The following is a 25,831-nucleotide window of genomic DNA, read 5'->3' as shown; positions in this document are numbered from 1 at the left end:
TTTCCTCTTTGCTAGAAGTCAACATAACTAAGGTGTAATTATTAGCCACCAAGAGCCACGTGATTATCATGTGACCTCTAGAAGCTAGTATAATACGCAGATTTATAAATTAGAAATTTAGAAATTAGAAATTTGTTAAAAAAGTTTCATGCTCCAAATGAATAAGCTGCCCTGCATTTTTGTGTTGTAGCCTGAGTATCATCACCCCTGGGATATTATTTCCATTATATGATTAGCTCTTCAAAATTCTAACTACTTTATTGGGCAATATCAAGTCCTTCTTTTCATATTCAATGTCATTTTCTGTGATTGAATTGAATAATAACCATTATTCATAATTCCATTAATTACCTACTTTGACTAAAAAAGCCTCATTGCAGCTGCTAATGGATCTCCTTTCAGGGCTTGTTAACATGGGACCTCAAATGAAGCACTCAAGATGCACGTCTAACCTTCCCAGTATTGAATATGCCCATTAATAATACTTTTAACCTCTGGTGGGGAAAGTAGGAGATGCTGGAATTGATATACATTTATGTTTAATCATCAAAGCTTCATTGAGCTCCATAAATTTTGTTCTTATTTATATCCAAATAGAACTGCCTTTTTTCAGTATATTCTTTTAAAAGGAATAGGGTAATGATGACATACTTCTCAACATGCCATTAACATATTATGAAGGATATGAAAGCAAACCATGGTTATAATACTCAGAAAATTGAAATATTATATTTCCTGAGGGGGTAAGACAAACTTTATACAACCCCCAAAGAACAAGTTCAAAAAATATCCGGCATGGTAATTATATTCATAGCTTTTTTTTTTTTTCCTTTTCCCTAGCTATGATTAGTGAGCTCCTACTTTTTCAGGGGATAAAAGGTTTTTTTGCTGATATTTTCCTCTTTTTATGTTACTTTATGCATGCTTCATTAGGCAAAACTTTTTTACACATTTACTATGGAAACAATCTTATGAATGAAGGGTAGAAATACATTATGGAGAATATGCAAGCAACTTTCCTTTTTTTTTTTTTCTTTATGGAATTTAATTAAATCAGCTGAGTAAGAGTAAAGATTTTCAAAGACAATTGAGTGTCAGTACAGTATTTTGTGCAGTCTCCAGAATGGTGAGGACTTAGATTTGAATCTTATTTCTACCAAAAGCTACCTAGGATCTCTCTTAAGTAGGTTACTTTATCTCTGAGCCTTAGTTTCCTGATGTATTAAAAAAGGTGTATTAATTCCAACCTTACACATTGTTATCAGGATTGACTGAGATAATGATTTAAAGACTTTAAGAGTGTTATGTGATCCCGACATATAAATGGCTCTCCATAAAGGACAGCTAACATCTTGGTACACAGTAGGTGCTCAATAAAGACTTGCTTAATGATAGAATACACTGTCTTTTCTAAGAAACCAAGACTGAGAATAAATTTTCAGTTTGCCTTTTCACATTGTACAGACTATGTGAAAAAAAAAATATATCAAGACGACTTGTTTCTCGCTTGATGCTGCAGTCTTATGCACTGAGTACCTACACATTTGAGGAAGATTTTCAGTAACACCATGACTAATCTGTTAGTTTCATACTGTGGTAAAAAGAACTCTGCAGTAACTGTCTCGGAGATCAATTTTCTTAAGTGGATCTTACATTGTGGTGGAAGGGCTTATAATGAATTTTTAAAATCTCTTCTTCAGACTAGGTGTTCTTTCTTGTTATCAATAAAATATGGGTTTTAAGAAAATAGGGGTAAAAAGTTAATTAGTGAATTGTAAGTTTTATTAACAAATCTTAAAGAAACAAAATAATCACCATAATCAAGCTAACTGATATACCTATCACCTCACATAGCCATTACTCCCTATGTCAACCTTCCCTCCCCTGTGAGAATGTTTACCTACCCTCTTAACAAATTTCAAGTATGTAACCCAGTATTGTTAACATAGCACTGTGCTGTTCTTCAATCTTCAGAAGTTATTCATCTTGCACAACTGAAATGTTGTACCTTTTGACCAACACTCGCCATTTTGCCCTCCATCCAGCCTCTGAGAAAACACCATTCTCCTTTCTACTTCTAGAAGTTTGAGTATTTCAGATTCCAAGTATAAGTGAGATCATTTCACAATGTATACATACATCAAAATATCAAGTTGTAAACTTAAATATATACAATTTTTATTTGTGAGTTATAACTTAGTAAAGTTGACAAAATGAAGGGGAGGAAATCAGAGGGGGAGACAAACCATAAAAGACTACGGACTCTGGAAAACAAACAGCGTTTTGTGGGGAGGGGAATGGGTGAGCCCGGTGGTGGGTATTGAGGAGGGCACTGATTGTGTGGAGCCCTGGGTGTTATACACAAACAGTAAATCATTGAACATTATATCAAAAACTAATGATATAGTGTATGGCGACTAACATAACAGAATTTAAAAAATTAAAATAATAGGAAAAAGAAAAAAAAAGATCTGAGAATTATTTTTTATGTAAATTTTATTTACACACATTGCTACCTTTTAACCAGTTAAGGAATTATCTATTTAAAGCATTGAACACAGGCCCTAGAGACGTTTTGTGTGTTGTATTCCTGTAATGTGATTTAGGGAGCTCTCTGGCAAAGCAAAGCCAATCTAGAAGGAATGCTGGTGATTCCTTTCCATTTCCATGGAAAAGGCCTAATCTTGGACTTAACTGAGAGGTGATAAAACCTATTGCCATCTCCTGAGAAACAACTTACCTCTTGATTTGAGAGTTTATAAAGAAGATGATTTTTAAATAATTTCTTTTCTTCTACATCCAGGATGATCTGAAACAGTATAAATTTATCATCATGTATGTTTTACTTAAAACAACTCTCTATAAAACTGAAATATGAGGATTTAAGAAACCGGTTTTCAAAATATTTCAAATGGTTGCTATTTAGTCTTTTAGAGCTGCAGTATTTATTTTGCAACCTTTTTCCTGGCCCTTTACTTCACCACATCTGGTAAACTTTACTGATAATCAAGGCTGAATAACTTATAACATCTACAATCAGTATGTAATCAAATCTGATGAAAAAACATTTACACATGCTTATTTCATTCCATATATATATATATATATATATAAATTTTTTAAATGAACTATTTTAAAGTGCTGCTATTTCACAACTTATCCTGTATTTCTGGAACTAGAAAAGTTCTTTTGGGTATTGGTGTCTTGACCTGAATGGGAATATTCAAAATTAATGTGGTATTAATGACGACAGTTAAATCTAGGTCTTCGTGTTGTATTGTTTGCACTTTCCTTGAATCTAATACTGTTTAGGGGGTTACTGTGAATATTTGTAGAAAAATCTGCATTCTGAGGAGTCACTTCTAAAGAGTTGGCATCCAAAATGTTACTAAATGAAAATTAATTGCTTTTCATAAAAAAAGAACATTTTACAACACTGTGTAATCTTATTAAAACAATGACTGGCCTCACTAATGGAAATTAACTGTGATCCTGGGTGTTCTGGCAGTGTAGCCTGGGAACTGGGTTTGCATGTAAAAGTGCAATTTCTATCCCCTGAGCAGATTTTGATTCTCAAAATAATTAGTTCTGTCAAATAATTAATTTTGTTGACAAGACTAAGTTGAGAATATACAACCTCCCTCACATATATTATAATTATTTGGAATGACAAGATGATATCAAACAATAATCTTCAATTCTGGATGTCAAACTTGATCACATCATTTCTTTTAGTACTTCTGAGATTCATGTTCATAACCTTGAATGGAACACATAACTCATTGTCTATAATGCCATTTATATGTGGAATATTTATGGTAGTCTTTGCATCTGCTTTGTGTTTGTGTGTAAGGAAATGTTTTTACAAAACATGCAGTTTGCCAGGAGGTAACTTTTAAGCTTGTATTCAAATTTTAATTTATTTTCTTTTTTAAAGTATATTATTTTCTAAAGCTCTTTAAAAAGGTAGTTATGTAAATTGTTGTGCTTCTTTTGCTTTCCAAAGTTAGATAACATTTTAAAAATACATCTTACCCTTCAGATGTCATTACACATCCAATTTAACTTTCTCCTTAGATGAGTTTGAACACTAGAAATAATGAGTCATGTCAATATGTACTCACAAATGAACACAGTTTATTTATCAGCTGACATAATTGTATATAAAATTGAAACTTTGGTGATATCCCAGCTAAAGTCATCAAAATACTTCCTATTTAAGGTTATTCTGTAAGTCCGTGGTCAAGGAAATAAGACATAAACATAATATATTTCAGAATGATCATTTCCTGTAGACAACATGAAAATCAGTACATAGAAACTGAAAACCACTAGAATAAACATGAGTATATAAGAATGTTCAACAATATTGATCTCTTGATCTATGTTAATTTTAATTTTTATTTTTTCTTCAATGTTTTATTTAAATTCCAGTTAGTTAACATGCAGTGTAAATTAGTTTCAGGTATAAAATTTAGTGATTCATCACTTACAACACGCAGTGCACATCACAAGTGCCCTCCTTAATCCCCATCACCTATTTAACCCATCCCCCATCCTCCTCCCTCCATCAACTCTCAGTTTATTCCCTGTAGTTAAGAGTCTGTTTTCCGGTTTACCTCTCTACCCCCGCCCCCCCCCCCAGCCCCATGTTCATCTGTTTTGTTTTTAAATCCTACAAATGAGTGAAATCGTAAGGGATCTGTTTTTGTGTGACCGACATAATACTCTCTAGCTCCATCTACATCAGTGCAAATGACAAGATTTCATTTTTTATCTGTGTGTATGTGCGTGTGTGTGTCATCTCTTCTTTATCCATTTGTCAGTCAGTGGTCATTTGTGCTCTTTCCGTAATTCAGCTATTGTTGACAGTGGTGCTATAAAAATGGGGGTGCACATAACCCTTTGATTCCGTGGGTTTTTTTTTTTTGGTTTTTTTTTTTTTTTTTATCTTTTGGGTAGAAACTTAGTAGTGCAATTGATGAATAGGGTAATTCTATTTTTAACTTCTTGTGGAATTTTCATACTGTTTCCCAGATTGGTTTCACTAGTTTGCATTCCCACTCACAATGTAAGAAGGTTCCCCTTTCTCTGCATTGTTGCTGTATCTGTTGTTCCCTATGTCATTTTTTTAGCCATTTGGACAGGTGTGAGGTGATTTCTCACTGTAGTTTCCCTGATGACATCTCATGTGTCTATTAGCCATCTGGATGTCTTCTTGGGAAAAATGTCTGTTCATGTCTTCTGCCCATTTTTAAACTGGATTATTTGGTTTTGGGGTTGAGATTTATAAGTTCTTTATATATTTTGGATACTAACCCTTTATCAGATATGTCATTTGCAAATATCTTCTCCCATTCCAAAGGCTGCCTTTTAGGGTTTTTGTTTTTGTTTTTTTTTTTTTTGTTTCTTCCTTCATAGCAGAAAATCTATGTCAATTTTTAAATCTAAATCTCTTTTTCTGTGTTTCTCTCTCTCTCATAAAATAAATATCTCTGGGGATGGCTTCCAGGTGTGATTTTCTTAAAAGGAAAAAAACAAAACAGAAAAAAACAAAAACAAAAAAACAATCTCCTAAGGTTTTTGTAAGACCAGTATTGAATTTTACTCAAAAATTGTTTTAAAGTCTTAAGCAAATGAAAATATACCAGCCACCACAAAGGCCAGATTGGCAATTATAAAGGTGTGGAGTTTTTCCCATATTAATTTGTAGTTTGTAGAACAATCCAATTAAAATAAAATTTTTAAAATATTTTTGAAATACAGTTGACATACAATGTTACATTAGTTTCAGGTATACAACATAGTGATTTGACAATTCTGTAGACAATTCTATACAATATACAATGTTTACTACAATAAGTATAGTTACCATCTGTCACCATACAAATATTACATTGTTATTGACAATATTTCCTATGCTGTACTTCTCATCCCCATGATTTATTTATTTTATAACTGGGAGTTTATACATCTTGATCCCCCTCCTTTTTCCACCCATCCCGCCACCAGTTTATTCTCTGTATTTATGAGTCTGTATCTGGTTTTTAGTTGTTTGTTTTTGTTTCATTTTGTTTTGTATTCCACATATAAGTAAAATCCTATGATATTTGACTTTCTCAGTCTGACTTGTTTCACTTAGCATAATACACTCTAGGTCCACCTGTGTTGTCACAAATGGCAAAGATCTCATTCTTCTCTATGGCTGAGAAATATTCCATTGTATATATATGGAATACACCACATCTTTATCCATTCATCTATCAATGACTGTTTAGATTGCTTCAATACCTTGACTATTATAATTAATGCTGCAATAAACACAAAGGGGTGCATGTATCCTTTGGAATTAGTATTTTCGTTTTCTCTGAGTAAATAATCAGCAGTGGAATTATTGAGTTGTATGGTATTTCTATTTTTAATTTTTTGAGGAAACTCCATTGTTTTCCACAGTGGATGTCCAAATTACATTCCCACCAGAAGTTCACGAGGGTTTCCTTTTATCCATATCCTTTTGTCATTGTCCTCACCAATATTTGTTATTTCTTGTGTTTTTTTGATGCTATGTGGTGTTAGCTCATAGTGGGTTTGATTCACATTCCCTTAATGATTAGTGATGAACATATTTTTAATGTGTCTCTTGGCCATCCCTATGTTTTCTTTGAAAAAAAAAAGTCTATTCAGGTCCCCTGCCCCTTTTTTATCTAGATTATTTGCCATATGCCAAATTACTGAAAAATATCTTTTAAAGATTTTATTTATTTGAGAGAGAACAAGCACGGGGAAGGGCAGAGGGAGAGAGAGAGAAGCAGGCTCCCTGCTCAGTGGGGCTTATCTCAGGACCCTGGGATCATGACCTGAGCCAAAGGCAGCTGCCTAACCAACTGAGCCACCCGGGAGCCCTGATAAATACTTTCAAATAATTTAGCAAATGACAAATAATTCTACAGTTCTTATGTGTGTGTAAGTGGTTACATTTCCATATATGGTTTGAAAAGAAATGCAGGTAGAATAACAGCACCATTAGATGTTTGCATACATATAGATTGATACATACAATAATTAACATAATTCTGATGTATATAAGAATATATCATATCCTATAGGATGTACTGCAGATCATTAGCTAAGCAAATGATTGTTCAGTAAATGGTGTTGAATTACTGGCTGTTCTTATGGGGGAAAAATCAAATGTAGTTACATTCAACATGATTAAAATTTATAAATCCCATACATCTCATGGCAAAGTCATTTTTATTCTAGGAACCCTTCATAAAAATAAAAATTAAAATACACAAAGATATAGACTTAATGGTTGTAAAGGGAAAAAATAAGCAACACTTAAAAGACCAATATCAAGTAGAGTCTTATGATAGAATATTAATGTGTTTCAAAATAAATACTAAAATTTTATTTGCAAAACATTGGTTAAAAATAAATTAGAAGGAAATATGACAGAATTAATTTTATTTTTGATGTTATTTTTATTTCTGTATGTTTTCTGATTTTTACATGTTTTTAAACAAACATGAATTTGTCATGAATAAAAAAACAAAAACAAATTATTTCAAAATACTATTTCTGGGAGTTAAGTTATTCACAAAAACTTTAAAATTCACTGAATATCATAAAATCACCAAAAAAAAAAGCCCTTTGAAAATTTTGCTGTTTCAGAAGACATAGTATTAAAATGGTCTTGTTTTATTTTAGTCCATAGATTTAATCCAATTCCCATTAAAGACCCACTCTTCATGTGTGTGTTTGTATGTGTAATTATCACTTTGTTTTGTGCTATGTAATTGGTTGGTAATTCCAGGGTCATGCTGTGACATCCTATGACCATAGGATTGGTCATAGAGAACATGATTGGACCATTCCCCATCATAAAGGGAAGAACTTCAATTGTCCATCTTTAAAAGTGATGTCTAGTGTCCATTTTTTTCCAGATTTATTGAGATACAACTGAAATGTAATATCATGTAAGTTTCAGGTGTACAATGTGGTGATTGGATGCATGTGTATCCAATAAACAACCCACTCCTTAAAGTAACAGCCAAAATAATTTAGAGTATATTTTGAAGAATAAATTTGGGAAGGAAGAATGCTAAGGAATCTTTTGACCCATACATTTTAACATTAGAATGACAAATGTTGCCACAGCCTTAGAGAAAATACTGTTGACGAAAATAAAAATTCTAGAGACATATCAAATTGTATGTGAAAGTTTAATCTGTTAAGAGGCCTCATTTGTTTTCAGTGGAAGAAATAATAGTATAGTTAACACGTAGCATTGACATATTGGGACTCCAGCTGTAAGAAATCAATTACACCTTTAACCTAGAAAAATAATGAATACAAACCCAAAATATCCAGAACATTGTAAAGATCCAGAAGTAAAGATTAAAGATTAAATAATGAAGTTTTAGAAAATCATAGGAATATATATTAATCAAGACATGAAACCTAAATAATCTAATAGAAAAGATCAATATATCTGATTTCATAAGAATAAAAATTCCTTGGGGCACCTGGGTGGCACCTCTGTTAACTCTTGATTTCAGGTCATGATCTCAGGTCCTGGGATCCAGCCTCATATTGGGCTCCGTGCTCAGTGGGGAATCTCCTTGAGGTTTCTCTCTTCTTCTGTTCCTCCCCCTGCTCTCTCTCTCATATAAATAAATAAACCTTTATAAAAATCATTTGCTAATGAAAGACACCATAAAGTTAAGATAGAAATAATTTTGGAAATACTTAAGTGAAGTAAAGAATTACAATGTTTACTATGCAAAGAATACCTAAAATTGATTAAGAAAAATACAATTAACCCACTTTTTAAAAAATGGACAAATGATACTACAGGCAATTCAAAAAGGAGGAAAAGTAAATGGATGATAATATATGAAATGGTGTTAAGGACCATTAATGGAAAAATGTAAAGGGAAATAATGAGCTACCCATTTTACCCATCATATTGTTTTACTTTGTTATACTAACAATACATTTTATTCCTTTTTATCAGCTAAAAAATTTTTCAGGAAAGGAAATAACTACAATAAAAAGGAACATGGAATAATGTACAGATTTTTAGATGATTTAATATTAAGTGAAAAAACCTAAAATTGAATGTGATTGGAAATTTTTTATCTTCCTTTTTTTATTTAGAGAGAGAATGCAAGAGCAGGAGGGGGAGGGAGCAAGAGTGGGGTGGAGCAGAGGGAGAGGGACAATCTTAAGCATGCTCCACAGCCAGCATGTAGCTGGGAACATGGCTTAATCTCAGGACCCTGAGGTCATGACCTGAGCCAATATCAAGAGTCTGACCTTAACCAGCTGAGCTACCCAGGCATCCTAGAACCCAGAAATATTTTTAAAATAATAACCTCAAGAAAGAATAAATAAAAAGCTATAAAGGGAAATACATTAAAATTTTAACAATTATTATTAGACAGTAGGGTTAAAGAGCTAAGGTTCATAAACATGTTGACAATAGTACCTTCTGCATAGAGACATTCAATATATGGTGGGTATTTTTATTTTTATTGTCACTTTTACTCATGTGTAACTATTATTATGGGGTTTTTTATGTGTTTGTTTTTGTATTTTTTTGCATCTTCCTTATATTCATTAGCATATTATAGCATAGAACTCCATAATCACTATTTAATGGTACCAATGACAAAGTCAATACTGAACAAATTAACCATGACATTAGAATGATACTATTCTCTGAAACTTCTGGTTTATTTCTATGCATCATTATTACTCTTCCTTAATGACCATCTCTGTTCCAACTAGATCACCATGCTGTCACTAATATTTTAAGTGTCTCCTTTGTACCCAAATATAATAATAATTGCCTCATCTCCATCCCAATTTTATGAGAAAAGTGATATCATTATCCCAATTTTACAGATAGGGTTAATGAACATGAAAGAAGTTAAATAACTTTCTCAAGGACATACAGGTGCTAAAAAATGGTGCTGCCATTTGAATGAAGACCTCCTGATTTCAGAATCTGTGTGTTTAGCATTCTCTTATTGTCTCCATACTATAATTTAATTCACAGAAAATTGGATTTTTCCAAGTTCTATTTTTTGTCATTAATTATTACAAAGTTTATAGTTCAAATTATTGTTTTCTAAAACACTAATAATCAAAATATTTTGTGAAGTGTTAAATTATTAGATTTTCTTAGGTTTGAAAATATATTTAGTTAGCTAAATGAAACAATGATTATTCCTAAGGGGAAAAAAATGTAGTTTTTCTAAATCTCAGAATTAAAAATGATTCTGAAAGTAAAATAATGTATTAGATCATGGTACACTAATTTCCAGTTCCTTTGTATTTTATCCAAAAATATGATTAAAATTATTCAATAGACAAAAAAAATCTACATTTATAAGATACCCTATACTGTGTGTGCCCTTTAAAGGCATTAGTTGAGCTAGGCTACATGTAAAATTTTACCTGGTTGAAATACCATTTTTAGATTGAATCCTTCCGGCTTAAGTCAATCTGCTCTTACATTTTTATGTTATCAGATATTTTGCTCTCTTTTGAAGGCAACAAAGGTAATGTAAGTTTCTACATCTAAAACCTGTCACAAGGCAGAGCTCAATTTAACAAAAAATTGTATATACTTATGTAATCAGAGAAAAGCTGTCATCTCACTGATATCTGGAAACCACCGTACTTTGAAAAATGTGTCTAACACATACTGTAGAACTAGAGATTTTTTTTGTTTTTGTTTTTCATTGTGTGGGCAAATTAATGATGGTGGACTTTATATTGTCCCCCACTACTTCTACCTTGCATTTGCCTGCCCTATCTCCTTTACTTCAAACAGATACAGTCTAGAATCACTCAGATACTATCCTCAAAGCCTATTTACCCATTAAATCTAGAAATAGAATTGAGTGCAAATAAAATTCCATCCTCATTTATTTATCTCAGAATTGAATTAATAATTCTTGATTTATGGGGCGACTGGGTGGCTCAGTCGGTTAAAGCCTCTGCCTTCGGCTCGGGTCATGATCCCAGGGTCCTGGGATCAAGCCCCACATGGGGCTCTCTGCTCTTCAGGGAGCCTGCTTCCTCCTCTCTCTCTGCCTGCCTCTCTGTCTAGTTGTGATTTCTCTCTGTCAAATAAATATTTAAAAAAATAATAATAATTCTCAGTTTGTGAGACACAGGCATCATTGGTCCATTAATGATCCATTTTGTTCAAAAAGTAATTATTTAATTATGGGATACCAAAGTCCAATTATGTAATCTGCACATATGCAGTTCTATAGTGAACCGATATGCAGAAATTGTGGTTGGGTGAGATCAACTAATAGGCTTCCAGTCTGAAATTCAGGCTGTGGCATCTGGTTAGGATCTTGGAATTAGAAGGAAATAAAAGGTCTGCGGAAGTACAAAGTCTGTTAATTTGCCATCAAGTATGGATTGTCCAGTCTCATTAAGCATATAGGGTGTTTGCCGCTTTTGTTGCTCTGTGACACAGGAGGTCAGTTTGAGTGACTTCACAGCTTACGGAAGTTTATTTTACCCTCCAAGGGCAGGGCAGTGTGTGTTTGACGCAAAGAAGGTGTCTTACCCTATGTTCATAGAGGTGAGCTCTAACCAATGACTTTAGAGACTATTGTAGAGAGTTAAAAGCACTTTGTTTGAATGTGTATCTCACAGGGTGTTCGTTAGGTCTTGATGACGGTGTATTTTGCATTTAGCTAAAAGAGGTTTTTGCTCTGGCAGGCCTTGTGTACAAAGCTAATCCTCTCTGAAGGAAAATTAAGGACATATTTCACCAGTTGATACCTGGCAGTAGATTAATGACTGGCATTTCTAAGACTGCATGTCAAAGAATTTAAATAAACACTTGTTAACTTGATGCATTAGAGTCAATGTGCTCTTGTTGCTATCATTGTAAAGGGAAATGATTCCGAAAAAAAAGGAAGGCTTGTTAGACACATGAAGAGGTCTTATGGTACTTCAGAAACACTATTTTTAAAGATTATTATCCTTCAGAATAGAATTTTAATACCATGTTCACACACCTTGAGAAGAAAATAAGATCCTCTAAATTCATGAGCAAGGTTAAACATTTTTCCTTGTGCTTGAGACCCTCACTAAAATAACAATTGAGTTAACCCAGTGGTTTGTACTAGTATGTATCACAAAGAGAAGGAATGTTGGAGAATATAAGAGCTGAAGTAGGCGTTGGTGCGCCTGAGATTCAACCATATAGCTATATGATCATTATCACTGAATATTTTAGCCTGAGCTGCTTTCTGTGTTAATGACATCAATAGTACCAGTCCCATCTCTGTCACAGTTATTATAACAATCACTGAGATAATAATAGTTAAGCATTTTTGTGAGCTTTGAATTGCTGATAAATACAAAACAATTTAAATACAAAATCTTGAAAGGAACTGTGGTTGGACAAGCTGATTTAACATTTATTAAAACAGTACTATATGTTAAGTACTGTACAAATAATCTGTATTTTTTTAAGCTGAATTTTTCAGTTTGCCTTGTGAATGTGTTTTTTTTCTTAAAGATTTTATTTATTTATTGTACAGAGAGAGAGAGACAGCGAGAGAGGGAGCACAAGCAAAGCAAGGGAAGTGTGAGAGGGAGAATCAGGCTCCCTGCTGAGCAGGGAACCTGATGTGGGGTTTGATCCTAGGACCCTGGGATCACGACCTGTGCTGAAAGCAGACGCTTAACTGACTGAGCCACTCAGGCACCCCTGGATTTAATCTCATAAAAAGTATAACCCAGGGGCGCCTGGGTGGCTCAGTGGATTAAGCCTCTGCCTTCGGCTCAGGTCATGATCCCAGGGTCCTGGATCGAGCCCCGAATCGGGCTCTCTGCTCCGCAGGGAGCCTGCTTCCTCCTCTCTCCCTGCCTGCCTCTCTGCCTACTTGTGATTTCTCTCTGTCAAATAAATAAAATATTAAAAAAAAAAGTATAACCCATTCTACGCTACTAGTAAGAAATCAAGAATCCAATAAAATTAAGCGTTTTGCTTTAAATCATGATTCTTAGACTACTGCTACTCCTATTATAACGGACTGATGATGCATTATAAAAATCATCATAATAAAGGGGCTCAGTGGGTTAAAGGTCTGCCTTCAGATCAAGTCATGATCTCAGGGTCCTGGAATCAAGCCTCACATGGTGGTGGTGGCGGTTGGGGGGAGGTGAGAGGGGGTGGGGTGGAAGTTGGGGGGGTGAGGAACCCTGCCTGCTCAGCGGGGAGTCTCCTTCTCTGCTTCTTCCTCTTCCTCTGCGTGCTGCTCCCTCTGCTTGTGCTTTCCTTCTCTCTCTCTCTGTCAAATAAACAAAAACCTTAAAAAAAAAAAGTAAACAAAGGGTTCTGACAGATCTTTTCAACTGAAGTAGATATATTTTATAGAATTTAAGGATTACTTATAACCAGATTTTTTTAAGTAAGATAAATATCCATGAACATGTAAACGAACATGATAACAATTATATTTCTTAAATAACTAAATTGGGGATTATAAAAATATTTTTATACTTATACATTTGCTTGCCTTACTTGTGGAAAAAATACATATCATGTTAATTACATGTATATTATGTCATAAAAGGTGTTTGGTTGCAGAAAGACAAATTTTTAAAAAACAATACAATGCAGTATATGCAAAAGTTTAGAGGTGTGGGGTTATCTGCCTGGATGGGCACATCCTTTGATGTGTAGATGTATGAATCACTGTATGTGGATGTATGGATCATGTTAGTGCTTCAGTGTGATTGCTTCAACGTGATGTTAGTGCTTCAAAGGAGAGGATCTTCTCAGAATGAGAAGGAATGGCCTTAGATTTGAATTGCTCTGATTCCTTGTCTAGTCCTCCAGTATCGAAATGTTGAAATGTGTTGTGAATGGTATAAGAAATAATAGCATGATGGAATGGAACGGGACAGTCATTGGTCTGAATCTGGACTCCACTCTTTCATAGTTATGTCCCCTTGGACAAGTTAGCTTCTGTGCGTGTAATTGTGTCAGTCTGTAGAATGTGGATAATACTACCTTGTTTGCTGTATTTTTTTAATTCAGTGATAACTTATGAACCATCTAGGAAAGCATTTGACAAATGTGGGAGCCACCAAGGGCAGCTGTTAATAACCCAACAGATAACCAGCAGGATCCAGTCCACCAAAAAATCTTGAGCATTCTCTTACTTGTTTTTTGTTTTGTCTTGTTTCTTACTTTGCTACTCTTTCTTTTTCCTTCTTAGTTTTCAGGCGTCTAAAAGATTTTCTTACTTCTGATTTTTCATTTACTTTAGCTTTGAACCCAGGCTCTCCATGTCATTTCTCTGCTTAGAATTATAACTTCTGACCAACCCACCCAACTTAGATTAAATTGTCTTCCCTGTCTTAGGACACTGTCTACATGTGCACAGCAACACATATGTAAGCCCTGACATTGTTGAAATATTGCTATTTTGTGTTTAAAATGTGCATAATGACTACAGGTAATAAGGATTAGTTCTTCATTGTCTTTTAGTGAACTAACCTACCAGCCAGAAGACAGTATTTAACAAATGGTGGGGGTCTGTGGGAGATGTGGCTGCTGATTCTCACTGAGGTTTGTTCTCTACTATGAACAAACTCATGACGTGGGGACATTTTCTGAACATTCTTCTTTGAGATCTGATATCAGGAAATATAATCTCTTGTTACATTGAAATAAAGTTTCAATGCTTTATTTTTAAATTATGCATCTATTCTGTAACTTTATTATATTAAATTATATCTATTAAATTATGCATCTATTCTATAACTTTCTTGTTGATAATCACTATAATATATACTCCTTGTCTCTCATAAAATATAAAATATGGAAAAATTCATATTCATGAAAAGTTATCTAACATAAACTCCTTCTTTGAAGGTAAGAAATACCAGTGTGTGACGCTCGCATGATTTTCTGACTCACTTCGGCTTTACAAATAAGGGAATGCTGTACTTCTAAAAATAATAACATACTTCGGAACTTGCTATCATTAAAGCGTCATAAGAACTATTAAAGAGTTAACGTCTTTTGAATGTTACATTTTGTTGGATCTCCAGTGTTTTTGAAATTTTAGAGTATACATCTGTTTTGTCTCCAGGGTCGGCATTAGGTTCCCTCAGCCCAAATTCTTAGCAGACTTTGTGTGGTGTGTGGACCCTACAGACGTGGGTCACCCCAGGAAGAGCCAGGGTTTTGCCTTTGTTAGTTTCATTATAAATGAGGAATTACACTGGAGAGCGCTTAGAGTTCTAGCAGATGGTCCTCTAAAAGCGGCTGTTAGATGTAAAGTGTTTTATGGGAACTTAGAGATAATCAGATAACACTACAAATAATGCCTGCTGAATATGCAGTGGGTAAGAAACGTATCAGCACTCTTTTAAAAAACAGTTTGGCCTCTGGACTCTTCAAGCCTATAAAACCTACTTATGTAGTTATAATATCTGTGTTTTTCTGTATAAATCTTTGCAAAGCTGAGGTCATTACTGTTTGTTTTTATGACCCTAAGCGATATTCAGTTTTATTTTACCGAATAAACTACATAGCTATCAGCTAAACAATAGCTACATAGTGATAGCTTTTATTTCTGACTATACTTCAGTAAAATACAAGCTTTTTCTTGATACAATGGAGACAACCACTCCCCATCCAATTTTTTAAATAGCTCTTCTTTCCTGTTTGAATCTGTCATGTTTCATGGATGCTAAAATGTTTTTGTAGAGAGGAATGTCTTTATACACCATTTTAAAATAATGAGGTCCATTCCAAATATGGATTGCATGTTCCTTAATTCAGTAGTGAGCATGTATTCCTTTCAAAACTTCACAAAAATTGTGAGGCTGCATAACAATACATACCATCAACAACAGTGGTCAAAAGTATTTCTTACATAACTCTGATTCTCAAAATTGTGCTTCTTCTTTGCAGAAATATGATAATCCCTTCTAGTGTGTATTTCAACCTGTTTGGTTTACATATATATTTAATATACATAGGCTCTTCTATTTGACTTAGGTGGTGGGTCATGTCAAAAGTTATGAATATATATTTGCAAATACATACATATATATATATAATATAGTGATTGTACACTATGTAACCATACAGAGATGGAATATATATGTGCCAGGATGGAATAAACTTTCAGTTGACACAAGAGTGAAAAAACACACTTCTTGCTCATGAGATATGAAGATATGACAGAGCCTTTTACAGATGTTAATCTGTCAGATACGCTCCTCCCACAGAATCTCTGGCTTCTTCTGTCAGGAATTTTGACTCTCAATAAAATTAATCATGGAGTCATTGAAAGCAATGGATTTACCATTAGTATTGTCTTATAAAATTATCTCAAAATTATAAAAAAAAATCAAATTGTTATTTGCCTGGTTGGGAAGTTGGAGTAATAGAGTTGATGTAGATGTGTATATGTAAATCAAACTAATAATATCCTTAAGAAGCAAAAAGAATAGTAGACATTTATCCACCATTCCTTCATTTTTAAATTTTCATTTGCAAATTTAAAAGTGAACTCAATGAGAGTTAAGCACCTGATGTGTTCAAAACCCTGAGCTAAACTATATAAAAGTGAAAATGTGGGGCACCTGGGTGGCTCAGTGGGTTAAGCCTCTGCCTTCAGCTCATGTCATGATCTCAGTGTCTTGGGATCGAGCCCCGCATTGGGCTCCCTGCTCGGCAGGCAGTCTGCTTCTTCCTCTCTCTCTGCCTGCCTCTCTGCTTACTTGTGATCTCTGTCTGTTAAATAAATAAATAACAATCTAAAAAAAGGTGTGAAAATGTGTGCATATGTATATATATGTATATATATACATACACGTATATACATATACATATAATGCATAATATACATCATCTCTGCATTTAACTTAGTAAGAGCTGCATGAAAGGACAGATATAGGACATATGCATTTCACTTTGTTTCTACATATTTCTCACTAAAATTATCTATAAAATCAAATGAATGATTTTCTCTCTGCTTGCAAAGTTTTGTGTAACTCATTGACCAGAGATTTAAATATCTTAAATGAAACAGCCCAAAGAAGCTATTTTGTTGCTTATATTTTGGACCTACATGATCTCTCAGGGCCTTTTGGCTAAGATCAAGTGTAGTATCTGTTTTTATCAGTTTGAAATACTTTAAATAATAACGTTCTGAGAAAAATGTGTATGTGAAATTTGAAAGCCTTCAGTGACCACTCTATTGTACCAAAATTCATGTCAAACCAAGGTTAAGGGTCTCTTTAATGTGAAGAAAGGATAAAAGACTTTAAGGGCAAGACAAAGACTGTATAAAGAGGAGACCCAGCACCATCCTCTACTTTTCAGGTATAAGCTTCCCTGGGTCCATCCCCAGGAGGATATCTGACTGTACATTATCTCCTTCTCCAGGGTGGGGTTCTCTCCAGCTGCAGATCCAATTTTCCTGTTGTTCTAAGAGACATAGAGCTGCTCTGGCTACATCTCGTCATGTTGGTTTAGTATAGACCTTTGTAAATTATAAACCATTGGTATCAGTGTGTGTGTGCAATGAATATTAATTTCTGTCTCCTCAACATGGAAGCTAATAAGAGCCCAGTAGATCATATTTCTGTATAAATGCAGCAGTCTGTGTAGAACTGGCCAATTTCTAGAGTCCGCCCTTCCCAGAATATTACCTCCACAGATGATCTCATTATTTAGAGCAGAAATTATAAAAATTATAGCAGTATCTCAAAAATGTCTAACAAATGTTGAAAAAGAGCATTTCCAGCACTGAATATTGTTACCTGAGCACATGACATGTACAATATAGATGAAGTTTAGATCCACATACTCTTCCCAGCTCCTCTGCAAGCTATTGTGAGTTTCATTTGCAATATCAAGGACTGAAAGAGAAGATGGATGAAACATGAAAGTCATTTCTGAAAGTCCGTGAATAGACCGAGATGCCTGAACTTATATGATACCAGGTCCTTATTATGTACATGCCATTATACACAAGGACTAGATCATAATACCAAAGGCAAGGTACCTATAGAATCTCAATTGCTCCATGAGTATGAGATAAATATCAACCAAGGCTCTGATGTGTCACTTATTAATTAAAACCTCTTCAGTATGTTGATTCACAACCTCTTTTGAGAAAACGTGTTAACTTATAATTACAGTGATCTCAGATAGAATATTATCAGAAGCTGTGTTATATCTCCAGAGGTCCCCGGAGAAGCAATTTGGGAAAGACCTGGTGGAAAGCTTTAGAAATCAGAGTCCAAATGCAGCTCCAGAGAAGTTATCTGATAGAAAACTGAGCATCCCAGAGATTACTTATCTGCTTAGTTACTCATCTAGAAAGAGGAAAGCTGGTTATATTTTCCATGGGCTGAAACCCAATCACAAGGTAAACTTTGAAAAATCCTTTTTTTTTTTTTAACTCTAGTGTAGTTAACATACAGTGTTATATTGTTTCAGGTGTACAATACAGTGACTCAACAATTCTATACATTATTCAGTGTTCATCGTGGAAAATGTGCTCTTAATCAGCTTTAAAAAATATTGTAGATAATTTGTACAATACAGTACAGTACTAGTTTGATAAATATTAGTGATCCTAGTATGTATAAATCCAACAACAACATTCTTAAAAATGAAGGTAGTTTTCCTCCCCAAGTCTGATAATTTATACTAGTTATGCTAATATTAAAACTTAGTAAGAAAAAAAAACTAGTAGAAAGTCTATGTGGAGACTACAGATGTCTAGTGAATTAAGACACTTAGTGGCATAATTATCTCATTCCTATCTCATACTCTCTCCTTACTATCATTTGTGGCATAAGGTCTTAACAAATCTTTTACTAAGCTTACAAATAGGTGGTAATTATTAGTAACCTTTAGCTTCTATTCAGAAAAGGGCATCCATAATTCTTAATTTCTACATTTTCTGGGATTTTCTAATATTTTACGGAGATTCTGCCTTGTGTAGCTGAGGGCAGGGAAGAATTGGAACATTTTATGTCCTGTCATAGACTATTGCAGCAATGGGGACAGTATTTGTTCCACCAAAGAGAAATTATGCTCTAAAGCAGTTATTTGCAATACCTGGATAGCTAGATGCTGTCATTCAGAGGTGCTGAGTTTAAGGAATTTGTAAACAGGAAGTTTATCTGCTCTAAACATACAGTAGGCATTTTCACTATATCATTTTTTTTGCTACTTAATACAACCCAAATATTCAATTTCGTGGAGGGCAATTCACCGTTGCACCTACTGTAGGGCATTTATTTATATTTCAGGAGAGCCCAGAAATGCCAGAGGGTTGGTTGTGGGATTTAAAACCTTTTACTCTAGGACCGGTCTTCCAAAGCCACATCAATAATGATTGAAAGTTGTTCATCTCTGCGGGCAGTTTAGTAGCCTACATGAAATCACTTAGTGGTCCGAATTTAACTCCTGAGGGAACTGTCATGATTGACAGTTTGAACAAAGAGGACAAGAGTGGAAAGGACTTGTTAACTAGGAGTGAGTGAATTTCTCCTGTGGGCATGACAGTGTTTATCTCCTGCAATTTAGCTTTAAGTGACCTGAGAGTTTAAAAATGGAGAAAGATGTTTTATTCAGTGGAGGAATATGGGGAACAGAGCATAGTTTTATTCTAGTGAATACACAAGAACAATCTTCTATTTCTCCATTGCTGGCCTCATGTAATGCATCAATTAGAAGTGAATATTCTGATGCTTTTGGTTTGAATGTCCATATTTACATTTTTAAATTGTATTAATGTGAACTATACTATAGTATTCATTACCGTGTGACTTGCAGAAGAAGCAGAATACAAAGTTTAATGCATTTTGCTCTATTTTATATTATTTCAGGGAAATTCTAATTGGAGCCAGTAAATTGGTGGAGCTAACAAATTCTGAGGAAAAATTTACCAGAATCATCTCTGGGCATTCTTAAGATATGGTGTTACCTAGCATCCTTAATATAATTCTTAATATAAATCACAGACTAAACCTTAGCAGTTTGTGGCTATTCCTTTCTGCATAACCTGTATGGTTACAGTGGTGATGAGGCTTCTCAATATTAAACCCAAATTGGTGTCTTCCTTAGGTAAGTTGAAACACTTTTCTGGAAATACTCCAGATACCAGAGGAAATGAAGGAAAAAGGTAGAACCCTCTCCTAACTATTCTAAATGAGTGAATATTTAATAAGCCCTTAAACCAATGGCAGTTATATAATAAGTACTAAGTACTAAATGCTTGTTAAATATAAAATAAGTTTTGCATAACTACTTTTGAAATAGTTTTAATGATTTGTAGACCATCTTTGAAAATTCAAAATCTTTTTTTTTTAAAGATTTTATTTATTTATTTGACAGACAGAGATTACAAGTAGGCAGAGAGGCAGGCAGAGAGACAGAGGAGGAGGCAGGCTCTCCACGGAGCAGACAGCCGGATGCGGGGCTCGATCCCAGGACTCTGGGATCATGACCTGAGCCGAAGGCAGAGGCTTTATCTCTTAAATAGCAACTGTTTTAGCAATGTTTACAATAGACTTTTAAAAAGAAAGGTTATGTGACGAAGAATGAAGAGACACCGATTACTTGTTTTGTACTTTTTTCTGACTGCATGGCCTAGAGCACTAAGGGGTCTTGTCATATTGGTCTTGGTTTCTACATGGATGCGGTTGACCAGTCAGAAACCAAGGTAACTGCCTCATGGTTCACAGCCTTCTGCCAAATAATGGGTAAGATAGCAGTTAGTACTGTATATGCCTTATATCACAAAACCTACTATCCCTGATTGATTTCTTTTCCCTAGTCAAGTAGTAGAAAGTGCCTAATTATTCTTGATTCAACTTCTCTGTATTACTCAAAACAGTCTTCTGCCTAGGTCATGTTAACCAGTGGAGTTTTCTTGGAAATAGCATTACAGTCTTGTTCTTAGACAACTTGTGTGACTGAAGGATCTGTTTTGCAGAGGAGAAAGCTTTTGAGAACATCATATGCAATAAATTTCCTAGATTGATACCAATTTTTTCATATTCTAGAGAACATGAGTATACTTCAGGATAACTCCATGAAGTGAATACTTTTGAGTTAAATCACCATATGGTTTAATCTCTTTGAATCTTTTTTTTTTTTAATTTAAAGTTGATAATGTTCCTTACTTGTAAAAATCACAGTGGAATCCTATACATTGAATTTGGTGATCAAATAGACAATGCTTACATGATCTCTGATATAATAGATGTAACACCAGTCACAATCTCTCTAATGCTTCATAGAAAGTTTATTTCATTTTCGGAAAACTCCAAACGCAAATAAGTTTTTAATCCTTGGGTGATGTGAATTTCTAAGGACTAAATTATGTCCCCTCTAAATTCATATGGTGAATCCCAAACTCATAATAAACCCATAATATGAAGATAGGATTTTAGGGGAGTAATTCGGTTTAGGTGGGGTCATGAAGGTATGGTCCTCCTGATGCGGTCAGTATCCTTTTAAGAAGAGGAAGAGAGGCCAGAGCTTTTCTCTCTACTATGTGAAGACAGAGTGAGGAGGAGGAAATCTCCTACCAAGAACTGAATCAGTTTGCACTTTGATTTTGAACTTTTAGCCTTTAGAAGTGTGAAAAATAAATGTCTGCTGTTTAAACTACCCAGGCTCTGGTATTTTATTATAGCAGCCCGAGTTCACTAATGCATGAAGAAAAAAAGGAATTGACTGATTATCTGTTTCTTACTTTATTCTTGATCATAGGCCTGACCTAACCAGTGTTCTTTCAGATTGGTCATGATTTACACAGGGTTGTGTCTGACCTCTCTCTCATGAACCAAGGTGATGGTTTCTTTAGACCATAATAACCCTCTGCCAAATAGTGGTTGGATCTTCCACACCTTTTTAAATGCGTCATGAGAGATGGCTTAACACTTAAACATTACTCCTTGTTTACAAAATTTGACTCATTTATTAATTTATATTTTCCAAAATAATTTTAATTCAGTGTAACACCGAAGTTAATTAATATTTCAAGTTCTTAACTATGTTTGAAATGTTGACTCACTAATATCCATTGATTTCCAATTTATAGTTAGAATAACCAATGCAAAATGATTACCTTTTTGTAACTATAGTTATTACATTATTTATACCTATATGTGTTTACTTAGTAGTTTTTGCTCTCCTGTCAACTACTTAATCTTAGTCTCCAGATTAAAAACACTTATTTCTTTGTAGTTAGTGGGTCTATTCAAAGATAATCACTGCTACTAAGATATTTTAACTAACATTGTTTGCTAATTAATTAATGCCATTTGTATTTTTATAATAATTTTATTTTTTCTATTGCTTACAATAATTTCATTAAATTTTTATGTTCTGCCCTGAATGTGGAATGCAATATTATCATTTACCTAATTTTAAAAATCTTTCTATATCCCACTAAGTGGCATTTTAAACCATTTTTCTTCCTAAAATATCTCATATTAATTTTCTATGAAATTTATCATATCACCTTTATTACCAGCAAGTCCTTATTAAAAGCAAAATATTTTATGTCTTTACTCTTTTTACACACAAACTGTAGTTAAGAAGGAAAATGGCAACTGGATTTCTTGGTTCTTATAGTGTGCTATTGCCAAAATATTACAGTCATTGTCTGAGGTACATAATTTAAAAAAAGATTTATAAAAAATACGTTGATGTGACTCTAATTAATATGTTTGCAAAACTTAATGAGTAGGAAATTTCACTTCTGCTCTGAATGTTATTCATAGTTGTAGTAACCAAATTGCAATATTGAGATAGAAGGACTTCTGAAAGTTCAAATATTTTAATAGTGTTTTTAATTTCTTTATAATCAACAGTTAAATTTTTAATAAACATTGAACACATACTATGTAACATTAATATATTAAAACATAATATGTAGACTTAATAAGTCTGCATTTAGCAAAGGAAATCAGAATAATTTTTATTTTTTTAAATAATAATGACTTTGGTGATATGCCTAGGAATCTCCAAACACTAATTTACTTTTTTCTGACTACAACAGAATTATGCTGTGTCTGTTACTAGTGCCAGTCTAGCTAAGGTCATAAACTTCATTTACTTCATTTCAGAGATCAGAATATCCCTCTCTTATTGAGTTTATGGTCTGTTTGCCCATTCTTCCTACTCAACCTAATGAATCAGAAAATATTTTGAATATGGTACTTAGGGAGGTGATGGAAAGCATCAAAAATACTTTGAGTGTCTTAAAACATCCAATACAGATGGAAATGAAAAGGTGTCTAAACTTTCTAGAAAATATCTGAGGATTGATAACTAAAGTAGAGGTTTTTTCTTTCCTGTTTGACGAAGAATTTTAGCATTTGGAATTTATCCTCACTAAATTTGTCATTGTTCATCTGAGATACTTTTGTGATCTGAAAAAAATTAGAAACAAGCTAAATGCTCATCAAGAGAATGAAGAAAATCATGGTATAGCTTATTAGTATGTGATCGTGTAAGTTATATCCAATAAGATGGTTTATAATAGCATAATAAAATGAGTACTGAAGTAATAAGCAGTGGCACTAGGTGTATAGATTATGATGAAATTTTTTCTAATTTACAACTCTCTTTCTTCTAAGTACTGGAAAGCAATGGCAAAGAAAATACACCAAAATTTTAACAGTAATTATCTTCAGGTTAGAATTACTTTTTTTTCCCTTCATATGTGTATATTTCTTTTTGTGTGTACACATTCTGTAAAATACTTACTTTGAAAAAGCTACCTTTGACTTATGGTAGGAAGTGGTTTGAGATTTAAGAATTGAGTATTCATTATAATAATGATGTTTATGAGTGATAGAGATATCACCACATATACTTGATTTCCTCATGGCAAATGGACATCTGAAGATTTTTCACAAAATAGTTTTTATGAATAGTTTTTATGAATCCTACTGAAGAACTGTCTGTCACTGCCCTGGTAGATATGTTATGTCTTCCTAAATTGTGGATGGTTTTCTGAAGAACAAATTCAGACTTTTGTGGGGACATTCTTTTGGTTTATTTTGTCCAAAAAAAGATGATTAAATAAATTTGTTTATTTTGGTTCAACTTTTTCCTTTTCTATAATTATACATCTAAGAAGTTTTATGCAAACGTTTTTAAATGTAAAAAATATTCGAGTACGTTTAGATGAGTTAAAAGTATTTGGAAATCGACTGTCCTTTTGTGCATGTTAAGAAACTAAGTATATGCTCATTGAATTTTTGTAATATTCTTTAATGATAAAATCAGATATTTTCTGTTTCAAGAAGTTTTTTCTGGTCTTCTCAACTGGGTATAAGCTCTTTCTTTTCAGATATCAGTAGTTTGTAAATCTTGCAGCATTTCCAAGGTTTTAACATATATTATAAGACTTGTTTGAGTACTAACTCTAGACTTTAACAGATTATAATGTTTGGGCATGATATTCTTTTCTTAATCATTTTTGTATCTTTTTCATCTTTTCCCAGGTTTTTTAATATAACACGTACTAGTATTGTTGACTGACTTTCTTGAATATTACGGTATTTCTTGTTGTTATTTTTGTAGTTCATTCTGTGTTCAATATGAATGTCTAAATAAATCTAGTTTGGAAATTCAGGACCATGAAATCAAGAGAAGAGTAGAATTTACTGCTGTATTAATCTTGTCTACTCCAAAAATGTTTTCTCTATAGTAAATTTTAATGTTGTCTTTAATAATTAATGTATCCTTCTTAGATTCAAAGCTAGAAATCTGCGAAGACAGATCTTTAACTATTCTAAACACATTCTTTCTGATTTTATAAAGTATTTACAATCTTGGTGTGATATTTTCAGGATGAAAACCTTACTCTTTTTTTCTTAATATTGTGTTAGTTACCATATAGTACATCATTAGTTTTGATGTAGTGTTCCAAGATTCATTGTTTGCATACAACACCCAGTGCTTTATGCAATTCGTGCCCTCCTTAATACCCACCACCCCGCTCACCCATCCTCCCACTCACCTCCCCTCTGAAACCCTTGGTTTGATTCCCAGAGTCCGTAGTTTCTCGTGGTTCATCTCCCACTTCAATTTCTCCCCCTTCATTTTTCCCTTCCTTCTCCTAATGTCCTCCATGCTATTCCTTATGTTCCACAAATAAGTGAAACTATATGATAATTGACTTTCTCTGTTTGACTTACTTCACTTAGCCTAATCTCCTCCAGTTCCCATCCTTGTTGATGCAAAAGTTGGGTAATCATCCTTTCTGGTGGCTGAGTATATTCCATTGTGTGTATGGACCACATCTTCTTTATCTGTTTGTCTGTTGAAGGGCATCTTAGTCTTTCCACAGTACTCTCACATTAGTCTTCATATGGCAACTGTTTAAATTTTTACTTATTCTTCTTCTGAAATATATCTGATACCATCATATCTTTTGTAAGTTTCTGGGACCAAAAACATATTCTGTAATACACAAATAAACAAATAGTTTCTGAGTTATACAGTAAATATAGTTTTAAAAGACAAGAGTCCTGTTTAGCCTTTTTGGGTAGAAAAATGCATTAAAATATTGCTTTAATTTTAACTAGTTAAAATTAAAAATATAGTACTTCACTCATAGTGGCAAGAGTTAAGTACTCAAAAGTCACATGAGGTTATTGACTACCATTTTGGATAGTGTAGGTATGGAATATGTCCATCTTTATAGAAAATTCTGTGGGGCATCAGTGGTTTATAGTTTATTATACGGCAGCCTTCATAAACACTTAACACTAGCTC

General features: G+C 33.6%; 1 protein-coding gene and 1 pseudogene across 9 annotated transcripts in view; both read left to right on the top strand.

Annotated features, from left to right (window-relative positions):
* RALYL (RALY RNA binding protein like) overlaps nucleotides 1–25,831 on the top strand; it is a 698,485-nt gene that overhangs the window by 294,695 nt on the left and 377,959 nt on the right. The window lies entirely within an intron of this gene.
* LOC123927676 lies at nucleotides 17,145–17,271 on the top strand (annotated as a pseudogene).

This window comes from Meles meles, chromosome 1 (genome assembly GCF_922984935.1).
Source record: "Meles meles chromosome 1, mMelMel3.1 paternal haplotype, whole genome shotgun sequence".
NCBI lineage: Eukaryota > Metazoa > Chordata > Mammalia > Carnivora > Mustelidae > Meles > Meles meles.
This window is presented reverse-complemented; position numbering and strand designations above follow the sequence as displayed.